Here is a 14324-nt window from a genome sequence, read left to right on the forward strand (position 1 = left end):
AAGCACTGGTTTTAGAGAGCCAGTCTCTCCTAATTCTGGAATTTTCGAGAGTCCAGCCTCTCCCTAGACAACCACTGAATTTTCTGAATCCCCTTTGTTCAGATCCAACTCCTAATATATAACTACTGCTATCTGCTGATAACTGCTACTATCTAATTTAAATTCAAACTATAACAGTTACTAACTTCTCTAATAATAAAACTACCCAACTAATAATTAAATAATAACTTCCTAACTACAATCTAACTGCTACTGTTCATGCGCACTGTTCATGCACACTGTTCATCCTATCACTAACCTAGTCATGACTCTTAATATACTTTATCACATATTCTACAAAATTTGGAAAAGCACCAGAAAATATCTTCTCCCATTGCTAGTATCTATAAATACTGGATTTGTATCTATAAATACTGTATTTGTAATCTCTCTCTGTTAGGTTGAATAATACACAGTTATCATTTCTCTAAAACTCTCACTCTCTCTCACTTGCTCTTCACATTCTAAACACATAGCCTGCCCTCCTAACATACACATGCATTCAATCCCTCTTTTGCCGATCTTGATCCACAGCCCCATTAGACATATTTGTCTTTTTATGTTGTGCTATCTAAATCTATATTACGGTTTTAAATTAATAGGTCAATCGTAAACTAATAGCTTAATAATAAGTTTGTATGTAATTAAGTTAAATTAAACAAACAAATTAGGTCCCTGAAGTATTAACCCTAAAATTTCCTAAAGAGATTAGGCTAAGACAGATAAATCATGAGAATGAATATGATAAGCATAACATTCTATAATGAAAACATAATGCAAAAATATGTGCATGCAAACAAATAACACTAAAAATAAAACATACTAATGCAGCTCGAACTCCCCATGCTTAAATGTTAAAGAGGAGAAAAAGGATAGAACTCACAAAATCAACTTGGTGGTGGATAATGGCCTTGAGAAAGGTGTTAGTTGTGCAGCTATCATGTCATCTAATATGGTGCATTGTTGAGCTTGCTCCACTTCTAGGTTGTGGAATTTTCTGATTTGGTCTAAATTTCGCTAACTTATTTCCAAAAGCTAGCGGAAATCTTTTCTAACATATTTCTTCAATTCTTCCCGATTTTAGGACCAAAACTCACCTACAAACACAACACGAAACAAAAACAAATCAATGCATGCTAAAATTAAAAGGAATGCAGGATAACACTTCAGAAAAGATGCAAAATACTAAGGAAATAGTATGCAAGGTGCACACTCACTTATTTTCTAGAGAAAGAAAATTTAAGTATTTCTCACTACAACAAGTAAATCATCAAATAGAAACCAACTAGAGCCTATATTATGTAAGATGCACACACATCAACTCTAAATAGGACATTTACAGAATCTAGAGAAAAAAAATTAACTATTTCTCACCATAACAAGCAAAACAGCATTTAGAAACCAACAACAGCCTCGGGCTTCTACAGAAGTTCCAATGGCTACTAGAATTTTTCTCTCTAACGGAATACAGACTACCTGAACATTCTCCACAACTATTTCCCCACACTTATAACATTCTCCACAAAGATTTACCCACACTCGGATCCAACTTACTCATGCATTCAATTCCTCTTTTGCCCCTTTGTTCTTACTCTTTCTCACATTTACCCTAAACACCTTGGGCCTATCAATTGGTTCCAATAACTGATCATGATCCACAGCTCCCAGTCTATCTGGAACATTTTATTTTGCACTATGAAACTCTTATGTTGCAGTTTTAAGTTGGTAGTTCAATGGTAAAAAAATTAGCTTTAGAACATGTTTGCATGTAATTGATAAATCAAGCAAACAAATTAGGTCTCTGAAGTAACAACACTAAAATTTCCTAAAGAGAGTGGGCTAAAATAGATAAAGCATGAGAAAGAATATGATTAGTACCACATGCTATACTGCAACCATAATTTAAAAATATGTGCATGCAAACAAATAACTCTAAAAATAAAAAGGTTAATGCAACTCAATCTCCCCATGCTTAAATGTTTCATTGTCCCAAATGTTAAAGTAAAGTTCAAGAGGAGAAAAAGGAAAAAACTCACAAAATCAACTAGGTGGTGGATAATGGCGTTGTTAGTGATGCATAGCTCGCATAATGGATGACATTTCTTGTTGTGCAGCTCAAATGTCATCAAATATAGTTCATTGTTGAGCTTGCTCTGTTTCAAGGTTATGGTCAATTCTGATAATCGCTCGCTTGCTCCCAAAAAACTATCGGCAATCTTTTCAAACAAATTTCTTCAATTCTTCCCAATGCTAGGACCAAAAGTCACAACACGAAACAAACGAAAAAAATCATTTGAACTAAACAAGTAAAAAGCATACTGAAATTAACAGGAATGCATGATAACAGTAAAGGAAATGTGCAAAATACTATAGAAATAGTATGCAAGATGCAAACACACCAATTCTCAATAGGACACCGATGTAATCTAGAGAAAGAAAATTTAAGTATTACTCGCTATATCAAGAAAAAAAACAAATATAAACTTACTAGAGCCCAAAACTACCTCAATGATTCTTCACTACGATCCTTCCACACTCATAACTTTACTTATGCATCTGATTCCTCTTTGATATTTTGTTCTTTCTCTTTCTCACATATACCACCCACACCTTATGCTTTTCAATTGGGTCCAATAGCTGATTTTGATCCACAACCCCATCAGGCATCTGGGCCATTTTATATTGAGCTATCTACAGCTTTATATTGCAGTTTTAAATTGATAGGTATATGGTAACATAATAGCTTTAGAAGTTTGCACTTAATTAAGTAAAAAATGCTAATGCAACTCAAGAGAAGAAAAAGAAAAAATCCTCACAAAATCTAGTAGCTGGTGGATTATGGCCTTGAGAAAGGGGTTAGTGGTGCATAGGTCACAAACTGGATGACATTTCTTGTTTTGAAAGCTCTCTTGTCATGTAATGTAGTGCATTGTTGAGCTTGCTTAGTTTCTAGGATGTGGTGATTTCTGATCTGGTCTAAATTTCGCTCGCTTGCTCCCATAAACTATCGGCAATCTTTACTAACAATCTTTTTCAATTCTTCGCAAGTAAAGGACAAATTTTCACCTACAAACACAACATAAAACAAAAACAAATCATTTGATCTAAAACAACTAGAATGCATACTAAATTAACAGGCATGAATGATAACAATAAGGAAAAATTGCAAAATACTATGGAAATAGTATGCAAGATGCACACACATAAATTCTCAATAGGAAATCTATGGAATCTTGAGAAAGAAAACTTAAGTATGATCACAATAACAACCAAAACAGAAAATAGAAACCAACCAGAGCGTATGGCATCTACGGAGGTTCCAATTCCGATTGGAATTCTCTCTCTAATCGTGTATAACCCAGTATGATTCTACATTATGATCCCCCCACACTCATAACTTGCCTTCCTAACTTACTCATGCATTCAATCTCAATATCCTCATGCTTAAATGTTACTTTGTTCCCAATGTTAAACAAAGTTAAACAGGAGAAAAGGGAAGAACTCACAAAGTCAACTAGGTGGTGTATAATGGCCTTAAGAAAGGTGTTGGTTCTGCATAACTCGCATAATCGTTGACATTTCTTGTTGTGAAGCACTCATGTCACCTAACATAATGCATTGTTGCGCTTGCACTGTTTCTAGGCTGACGTCTTTTCAAATTTGTCTAAATATCGCTCACTTGCGCCCAAAAACTACCCGCAACTTTTTCTAACTAATTTCTTTAACTCTTCCAAATTCTTGGACCAAGAGTCCAAGACTCACCTACATACACAACACAAAACAAAAACAAATCATTTGAACTAAAACAAGTAAAATGCTTATTAAAATTAACATGAATCCATAATAACACTATAGAAAAGATTCACCGTGCTATGGAAATAATATGCAAGATGCACAAATATCGATTTTCAATAGGACATTGATGGAATCCAAAGAAAGAAAATTTAGGTACTACTAAGTATAACAAGTAAAACCATGGCCTATGGCTTCTACAGAAGTAATAATCGCTACTGGAATTCTGCTCTCTAACAGAATACAGGATACCTGAATGATTTTCCACAACGATCCCGCCACACTCATAGCATTCCCCTCCTAACTTAGTCATGCATCAATTCCACTTTTACCCCTTTATTCTTTCCCGTTCTCACATATACCCTCCTCCGTACCTTGGGCATTGGGTCCACTAACTGATCTTAATCCACAACCCCATCACACATCTGGACCATTTTATGTTGTGCTATAGCTATCTAAAGCTTATATTGTGGTTTAAAATTTGTAGTTCAATTCTAAAAAAGTTTCTTTGAACAAGTTTACATGTACTTAAGTAAATTAAACATTAAAATTTCCTAAAGAAAGCAGACTAAGATAGATAAAACCTAGGAAAGGATATAATGAGTATGACATGCTACAATGCAAAAAAAGTACATGCAAACAAATAACACTAAATAAAAAATGCTAATACAACTTAATCTCCTCATGCTTAAATGTTATATCATCCCCAATGTAAAAGTGAAGTTAAAGAGGAGAAAAAGGAAAGAACTCACGAAACAAACTAGGTGGTGGATAATGGCGCAGAGCTGAGAAAGGTTCCAGTGGTGCATAGCTTACATAATTGATGACATTTCTTATTGTACAACTCTCATACCTATTTGGCAAACCCCTATAAATTGATCAATTACTCAGTGCTTTTCAAAATGTAGTCTAAAGGGAAATAAAAGCAAAGTAAAAACGAATACATTAATCATGAATAGTTAAAAAAACATATTTTATATATAGAACCATCATACTTCCTCACCTCAGAAAAGGCCAAAAATGCTCACATCAAATTTGAAACACCTTCCCTGCTCAATAGCAAGTTGACAGCATACTAATTGGAGCTCCTGCACATTATCAGTGCAATAGAAGTGAGGCCATCTTAATAACATTGAAAAAGTGTCTACATAGTCTGAAGAAAGAATATTGGGTTCAAATTAAACATTTTATATTCCAAAATTTTAAGCAGGAAAGTTAGTATGAAATATGCAGATTTTCTTTTACATTTGAATTATTTTTCCTCCGCTGCTTGCAGAGCAAATTAAGCTAAAAATAGGGTTTGAAGCAACCTGTGACTGCAAAATCAACAGGTTTAGGAATTCTTAGACCAGGAAGGCAGGCAGAATCTTCTCAAATACTCCAGAGGACACCATGCAGCCCATGTCCTGAAAACTACACCTGCTGATACAAAAAAGATACTGTGAATAACCTCCAAGAATCTTGTATTTCTGTGCATACAATAAGTTCATATTGTCTCTGACATCAAGCACACAAACTTGAGAACAAACTGATGGGGATATAACATCCACAAATATATTCCAGTGACAGGGTGTAGGAATCAATGGAGCCAACCAGAAACAGAGATAAAAACAGATGTGCTCACACCTTAGGTAAAGGAATTTCAATATTATTGGAAACAAGAAGGGCCAGATAATACTGACTGCCCCTTTTCCTCACAGATCAAACTAATATTTAAATCTATTTATCCTAAGCTAACTTCTAAATACAAGATAATACCAAATAGCAGAATGAATTGACTACTAATATTTAACAGATAATACTGACTGCCCCTTTTCCTAACTACTTTGACAGATCATAGAGTAATCCATACAGAAACCCTTGTAATCTGACAGTTCAATGTTAATGGCCAATGGGCCTGATTGGGCCTGGTAGTTACTCTGACTTAGGGCTGTTTTAGTTACTAGGAGGGGATTAGTTATATCATATATGTATAAATAGGTGATGTGAGATTGGAGGGGGAAATTGATAGGGTGAACAGTGTGAATGAACAGTGCGCATGAACAGTAGCAGTTAGATTGCAGTTAGGAAGTTATTATTTAATTATTAGTTGGGTAGTTTGATTATTAGAGCAGTTAGTAACTGTTATAGTTTGAATTTAAATTAGATAGTAGCAGTTATCATCAGATAGCAGTAGTTATATATTAGGGGTTGGGTTTGAACAGAAGGGAGATTCAGAAATTCAGAAGTTGTGTGTTATGGTGGGAGAGGTCTGGACTCTAAAATTCCAGAACTAGGAGAGGCTGGCTCTCGAAAACCAGCGCTTGTATAATTATTCTATAATATAATTCTCTGTTCCTATCAGAATGCCTACAGTCAATTTTCATATCAAAATTAGTCAGCAGTAGCTACCCAGTCCTTGAGACAAATAAGTGAAATGACTCATGATACATTGAGTGAGCATTTCAGATGCAGCTTCGTCTTTCAATGAGTAACAAAATAAATCATGATAATGAATATAATAAAGTAAACAAATAAATCGGGTCCCTAAAGTATCAAAACTTAAATTTCCTAAAAATGTGGGCAATGATAGATAAATCATGAGAAAGGATATGATGAGTACGACATGCATAATGTACACATAATGCGAAAACATGTGCGTGCACACAAAATAACACTAAAACTAAAAAATGTTAATGCAACCCAATCGGATACTTAAATGTCACGTTGCACTCAATGTTAAAGCAAAGATATATAGGAGAAAAATGAAAGAACTCACAAAATTTGCTTACTTGATTCCAAAAGCTACCGACAATCTTTTCTAACAAGTTTCTTCAATTCTTCCCAAGTCTAGGACCAAAACTCACCTACAAACACAACAAGAAAGAAAAAAAAAATCAAATCATTTGAACTAAAATAGGCAATATGCATGTTGGAATTAGTATGCAACATGCACATTCATCAATTTTCAATAAGAATTATATGGAATCTAGAAAAAGAAAATATTTATTCACTATGACAAGCAAAACAACAAATAGAAATCAACCAGTGCCTATGGCTTCTACAGAGGTTCCAAAGGCTATTGAAATTCTCGCTCTAACCGTATATAAACTACCTGAATGATTTTCCCATACACTCATAATCTTCCCTCCTAACTTACTCAAGTGTTCAATTCCTCTTTTTCCCCTTCGTTCTTTCTCTTTCTCACATATACCCTCCACAGTCCACACCTTGGCTCCAAACTATCTTGACCCCCAGCCCCATCAACATCTTGGCCATTTTATGTTGTGCTATCTAAGGCTATATTGCAGTTTTATATTGATAGGTCATTGGTAAAATAATAGCTTTAGAATTTGTAGTTCAATTCTAAAAAAAAATGCTTCAAAACAAGTTTATATGTACTTAAGTTAATTAAGCAAACAAATTGGGTCCCTAAAGTATCAACATTAAAAACTCCTAAAGAAAGTGGACTAAGATAGATAAAACCTGGGAAAGGATATGATGAGTATGACATGCTAAAATGCAAACAAAATGAAATAATATGCGCATGTTAACAAGTAACACTCAAAATAAAAAATGATAATGCAACTCAATCTCCCCAATGTAAAAGTAAAGTTAACGAGGAGAAAAAGGAAAGAACTCACAAAATCAACTAGGTGGTGGATAATAACCCTGAAAAAGGTGCCAGTCGTGCATATCTCGCATAATAGTGTGTTATTGAGCTTGTTTTGCTTCTAGAGTGTCGTCCTCTCTGATTTGGTCTAAATTTCTCTTACTTGCTCCCAAAAGCTACCAGTAATCTTTTCTTAAGAATTTCTTCAATTATCCCAAATTCTAGGACCAAAATTCACCTACAAACACAAGATAAAACAAAAAAAAATTGTTTAATTAAATGAAAGAATGCAAAGGCTGTCACAAAACATGCATGCTGAAACCAGAAAATATACACGGAACAAACTGATATGAAGTACATCTCAATATCTCATGGTTATGCTTTGGAAAACTGATCAGCAGTAGATGAAAGAAATGAACCATCGAATCGATTGAAAATCCATCAATTAAAATTAAATCCCGTCACTAACTTTCTTCAGCTCCTCACACAAATACACCCTTGCTTTTCCTTCTATTACCTTCTTAGTTCCCTTAAAGGAATAAAAAAACTTTCAAAACAAAAATCAAAACAAACACCGATAATAATTAGATTAAAAGTTATAATTATATTTTCTTAGATCTCCCATTTTTGTTATGCATAAAATGTACATATTAGACAATCAAAATCACAGGGGTTCTCCGCAAAAAGAGAAAAATTGACAAGCGCAAGGAAAACCTAGAAGCTTGCTGTAACAATATTTTATATATGGAACCATCATACTTTAATACCCCTGAAAAAAAATGCTCACAAGTTCTTTTCCAAATATCTACAAAATTCTTCCCAATTCTTTAACCAAAACCCACCTGCAAACACAACATAAAACAAAAACAAATCATTTGAACAGAAACAAGTAAAATGCATACCAAAATTAACATGAATGGATTAGCTAAAGAAAATATGCAAAACACTATGGAAATAGTATGCAAGATGCACACACATCAAATCTTCCCATGCTTAAATATTTTCTTGTCCTCAAGCAAGTATCTTAGCCCAACAAGGAAAATAGAGAAAATAAATGTGTCAACCAAAGGAACCCAAAAAAATATAAGTGATTAGCAATCAATTCAGAGATGATCAAAAGGTTACCCAATTAGAGTCAAGCGTCCTGAAATCAAAATCTCTAACAAACAGGGGTACACTTCTCCCAATCCCTCAAAGTGTTTACAGGTTAAGACAATTCACTCAGCCACTCCACATAGAAAATACATTTCCATAGGCTTGGCCCTAAACCAAATCTCCACAACTTAATTTTTTTTGAATGCGTGTTAAAGTCAAAAGGTCTTTTCAAGGGTTGTAATGTGGCCAAGGAAAATCAATTCAACAGGGAAGATTCTGAGAAAGAAGAAGGATATCAAGGGGCTAAACAAAATTAAATGACAACAAGCATCCCTTAGAACATATAAAGAGCAACTTAAGCATAGAGAACCACAATAAATATAATGATGACTATTAGAGTTAGAGATAAACTAACTATAACAGAAAATGACACTTCTGTATATTCAGTAACTAAATAACTGTGTACAAAATAATCTACACATAGACCAACTGAATAACTGACACTTCATGCACTTTTTTCTGTTTCATGTTTCTTTTCCTTCTTCTCTTTTTTCTTCTTTTTTTTTTTCTTTTTTTTCTTTTTTTTTTTTGTTTAATGATGACTTCATACTTTTCTGTTTCATATTCCTTCTTTTTTCTTCCTTTTTTTCTTTCTTTTTTTTTTTTTTTGCTCTTTTATGCTTCTTCTATTTTTCCTTTTCAACATTTTTTTTTCCTTTCTAATTCTCTTTTTTCAAAAAATTTGCACACTTTAACATTCAAATCAGAATTGATTTCGCAATCATTTTCTACCTAAGTTGCTCAATTTATATTCTAAAGGACTCAATTCAGAAGATAGATTCACATTCTATAGATGGGTACCAAAGAAATTAATTTTCATATTAGGCTCAAAATTGGGCAACTACTAATGGTAACTTTAACAGCAAATTTTGAGGCCTGAAAAATACCTAAAGTGCCTTTTTCATCCTGAAACATGCGTTCAAGAAGAAGTCATCTCAAAATGGTTACAGGCCAAGTTCTAGAATGCACAGTCAATGTGGAATGTCACTCATCAAAAGAAGAAAGGGTTTCAACATAATATGATGTAACAAGACCCTTATTTAAGCTCAAAGCTCACATTTAGTAGCTATATTTGAAAGAGAATAGAGATCAGGAAACTCTTTGCTAATTATCAGTTCTCTATTGATCACTCTTCAGAAAGGGCTAATCATATCAAACAAATAGGGTCCCTAGAGTATGAACATTGAAATTCCAAAAGAAAGTGGGCTAAGATAGATAAAACATGATAAAGGATATGATGAGTATGACATGCTATAATGCAAAAAAATGCTAATACAACTTAACCTCCTAATGCTTAAATTTTATATCGTCCCCAATGTAAAAGTAAAGTTTAAGAGTAGAAAAAGGAAAGAACTCACAAAGCAAACTAGGTGGTGGACAATGGCGCAGAGCTGAGAAATGTTCCAGTGGTGCATAGCTCGCATAATGGATGGCATTTCCTGTTGTACAGCTCTCTTACAAACCAACTATTTCGCAAACACCTATAAATTGATCAATCTACTCAGTGCTTTCCAAAATGTAGTCTTCAGATCACAATAGAGGGGTTAGAGGGAAATAAAAGCAAAGTTAAAGCTGAATACATCAATCATGAATAGTTAAAAAAATAAAAAATTTATATGGAGAACCATCATACTTTAGCAACAATCACAGTCATAATCAGAAATAAACAAATCAGCATTCAGAGCTTTTCTGTTGTTTGTCATTGGTTGAAATAAGTTTCTTTGAATGGACAGTTTGCCATATACAAAGGACAGCCAGCAATAGAAGTATTTTTTAATTCAACAGTGTATGTATGTAAAAGTGCCTCTAACTTGCATTCCAAACTAAAGTACTGCTTGGCAAACAAGAGAACTGGATTAGAACTGTTCATGTCCAAACTAGTCATGTCAATCTATATTAATTTAAATCTCTCTAATTTTATAACCAAATCTTTACTGATATCTTTTAAATTATCCTTCACATGTAGCTTTATGGAAAAAACACATGAGGTTGCTAGCAAACAATAATATGATTTTCTAACATTGAATTATGGAAACCAAAACAAGCAATAAATTCAAAATCATAAATTGTTAATAACCAAATCAAGTGTTGTAAATGATTTAGAAAATAGGATAAAGAAAATCGAAGTCACTCAATGGGTGTGCCTAGGCCTCTAACCTTATAATGATAGAACAACTGGGTATAAACGCAACCTCCAACGAGAAAGAATAGCAACATGTCGTCACTCAGTGGCAACCTCACTAGTTCCCTCAGACAAATGCTTCTCGCGAAACCGAATAATATCTCTGCAAACCCATGCCTGCAAACACAAAACAAGAAACATATTAGAAAACCCAACACGGTTTCTTCGAAAGTTTGCATTCTTGAAGCGAAGAAACCTACCCACTCTGTTTGACGCGACTCCATACAGAGAGAAACCGACATAGAGGTACTGGGTGGTAGAAGAAGAAGAATCAGAAGGAAAACAAACAAGTAAAATAATCACATTACTTCAGTCCTTACTTTTCAAGTCATTAATGTCAAATTTGATTTTCAAAAACATTTTTGAATTAAACTAGATAAAGTGGATAAGCAGAAAATAATTAAACCTAAATTCCTGGACCATTTGATAAAATCCAAACAATCAGTGGTTACTAAGAAAGAATATGTAAACCAACCTGCAGATGATACAAGATCGCATGGTTCAAGGGAAGCTTTCCATCAATGACAAGGTCAAGGTAACTTCTTATCTCTTTAAGCCTTGCATCCAATCCCTTTAAGGCTGTGAGTTTTGCACTTACCTACATAAAAAAAATTGCCAGCATTTGTTGTTGTGTTAGAAAAGAATCATCTAAGATACTCTCTTCTAAAAAGAAAGCATCCGTGGCGAAATACAGAAGAAATATTAATATAACAAGTATCAAGAAGAGCACCTCTGTTGCGAGGGTGCTAATGGTTGTATCCTTCACATCTCTAAGCAAGTATTCAACTCCTGCAATTAGGCAAGAAGACGTTAAAACCTTAGGATTTGCATTCCATAGAATACCTATTTCCTCAACTTCATGAGCAGCAATTTCTGATTGCACGTGCACAAAGACCTTTGGGCTTTTTTGAGTAGCATTCTGAATTCAGTATAAAAGCATCTGTGAGTTCCTAGACCTACTAATTAAATTTCAAGCAAATACTAACTCCTCCCACCACATAAAGCAGAATTGTTATTGCAACAAGTAAAATAAATAAATTCAGAAGTGTAAATTTCTAAAGCGATTTCTCATTGCTTGTGGCACTTTGCACAAGATAAGTAGGCACCAGTGTATGCAATTACACAAAAGCTATAGCATCCAATTGCAGTAAAGTTAAAAGACAGCATTGATATTGACTTAACAAACATACTGATTGAATGGAAAATTGAAATTGAGAAATTGGAAGTTGATGATAGTAACTAACTAACCGGCGTAACTGTTGGTGACATGAACGGTGCGCTTCCGCGTGTCTTGAAGCAACCCACGGTGGTGGCGAAGAAAACGCGAGACCCGTTTGTTGCCCATGCCTATAAACAGAAAACAAGAAACATATCAGAAAACCCAACACGGTTTCTTTGCATTCTTGAAAGCAAAGAAAAGAAACCCTCTCTGTTTCACGCACAGCCAAGGAATCACAGAGAGAGAGAGAGAGAGAGACAGGCACAGAGATACAAGAAGAACAAGAGAAAGGGAAACAAGCTCAAGTTACCGAACAAGAAGATGAACAAGGGAAAGGAAAACAGAGAGAAATTAAAGAACACTCACTCCTCACTGACTGTGTATGTATCTGTCTCTATTTATACTCTTTCATCTTCCCGTATTTTCTATTTTTATTTTTACAACAAAATTAAATGTTACCGTTTTATTTTTATTACAAAATGATTATATCTTTTTCATATCTTTCATTCAAATGAGAATTGATTCTTCACTGATTTAGTTTCAATTAATAAAATACCGTCCTAATGTTAATTACAAACAATATCTTTTTTTTTACAGAAATTTCAAACAAGATCTTAAAAGATACTATTTACTTATTTTATATTTTCAACTAATATTAAAAAACTTTACAACTTTTATTTACTTCATTTATTACAACAAACAAAATATTACTCATCTTAATTGCGTTATGTGTCCGGTACAAAAATGATATCTATCTATTGTCCAACTCTAAAATTAAAAGCCAACTTTCCTAAGTTTAAATTAAATATTTTCTTTATAAGCAATTAAAGATGTTTTCTAATTATTTAGGTTTAAATGCATTTGGTGCCCCTGATGTATTTCAAAAGTGCAAATGATAACCCTACTCTTTTTTTGTAAACGTTTGTACCCCCCTTGTTTTGAGAAAGTACACCGAATGCCCCTCCGTCAGGTTGACGTTAAAATCCTAACGGAGGAGCTGACGTGGATATTACCCTCATTCACGCTCTCTCTCTTCTCACTCACTCGACATCTCTCTTTCTCTCTTCTTCTCCAAACCCATTTTCCTCCTCTTCTGATACAGCAGCAAGAATCATCACCCTCACCATGTTTCCCTCCTTCCTCTCACGCCAGCAACCACCGCGTGCCAGCCGCCACCACCGCGCCCTCCTCACGCGAGCCAGAGCACCACCACCTTCTCCCTCACGAACCAGCACCATCAAGCCATCATCTTCCTTTTTTCCTTACCTCTGGTTCAGATACGAGCACACCACCAACGTCCAGCACCACCGCGTGCCAGCCGCCACCACCGCGCCCTCCTCACGCGAGCCAGAGCACCACCACCTTCTCCCTCACGAACCAGCACCATCAAGCCATCATCTTCCTCTTTTCCTTACCTCTGGTTCAGATACGAGCACACCACCAACGTCCAGCACCACCGCGAGCACCATCATCACCAACATGATGAGAAACAACAGAGAAATACAGGAGAAACCAAACCCTAGCCGCCACCTTCAACCTTCGATCTCCGGCGAACCGCTCTCCTTTTGGAGAAACCAACACCATGGCTAAACTCCCCTCATCATCCGCTTCAAAACCCCTCAATCAATTTGACGATCGGCCACCGTCACTCCGGCGACCGCCACCACCGCCACCACCGGCGTTTCTCCGGCGAGCTTTGTTCTGAGAAAGAAGACCAATTTCTTGAAGCCTTTGTCATTTTTCTTTTTTTTTTTGTTTTTAGTTGATAAAATCCACGTGGCATTAGAGAAAATAAAGGAAAAAGTAAAAATAATATCCACGTCAGCTCCTCCGTTTGGATTTTAACGTCAACTTGACGGAGGGGCATTCGGTGTACTTTCTCAAAACAAAGGGGGTACAAACGTTTACAAAAAAAGAGTAGGGTTATCATTTGCACTTTTGAAATACATCAGGGGCACCAAATGCATTTAAGCCAATTATTTATTCAATTAAGATAAAAACTAATTTGTATATGGTCTATTTAATGGTTATATTCAGCCCGCTAACTTTGTGAGTGAATTATGATAACCACCCTCTTTTATTTCAATCACGTGTGAGTTTTGTGATAAACTGAAAACTCTATGAAGAAAAACTTATCTTGCTCTCTGTAGACAGCGGTTCATTGAACTTGCTCCTCTCTTTAGAAAACAACACCATCTAATTTGAGTGAGGGAGGGTTTGGAAATTAAAGCAGACAACAGTTCTTTGATCTGAATTTCTCGCAATGGCTGGAGGTATGCAACATGATCCTTATTTTTGCTTCCGCGGTTAAGTGATCTGAATATATTACTTTGTGAATTGACATG

The 14324-nt window shown here is 35.0% G+C and overlaps 1 long non-coding RNA gene across 50 annotated transcripts in view; it reads right to left on the reverse strand.

Moving 5' to 3' along the window:
* Positions 1–12348, reverse strand: part of LOC130733112 (uncharacterized) — a 29064-nt gene extending 16716 nt beyond the window's left edge. For 46 of the 50 annotated variants that reach the window (XR_009017347.1, XR_009017342.1, XR_009017345.1 and 43 more), the window contains exons 1-13: positions 12290–12348; positions 12009–12107; positions 11491–11549; positions 11236–11358; positions 10961–11009; positions 10736–10877; positions 8211–10059; positions 7455–7661; positions 6603–6677; positions 5142–5253; positions 4835–4919; positions 2076–4699; positions 923–1136 (exon numbers count right to left, since the gene is read on the reverse strand). This is a non-coding gene — a long non-coding RNA (uncharacterized LOC130733112). The remainder of the gene's footprint in view (positions 1–922; positions 1137–2075; positions 4700–4834; positions 4920–5141; positions 5254–6602; positions 6678–7454; positions 7662–8210; positions 10060–10735; positions 10878–10960; positions 11010–11235; positions 11359–11490; positions 11550–12008; positions 12108–12289) is intronic. The other 4 variants (XR_009017333.1, XR_009017335.1, XR_009017336.1 and 1 more) reach the window with 4 other exon arrangements.
* Between the last annotated feature and the right edge of the window lie 1976 nt (positions 12349–14324).

Source organism: Lotus japonicus, chromosome 1 (assembly GCF_012489685.1).
Source record: "Lotus japonicus ecotype B-129 chromosome 1, LjGifu_v1.2".
Classification (NCBI taxonomy): Eukaryota; Viridiplantae; Streptophyta; class Magnoliopsida; order Fabales; family Fabaceae; genus Lotus; species Lotus japonicus.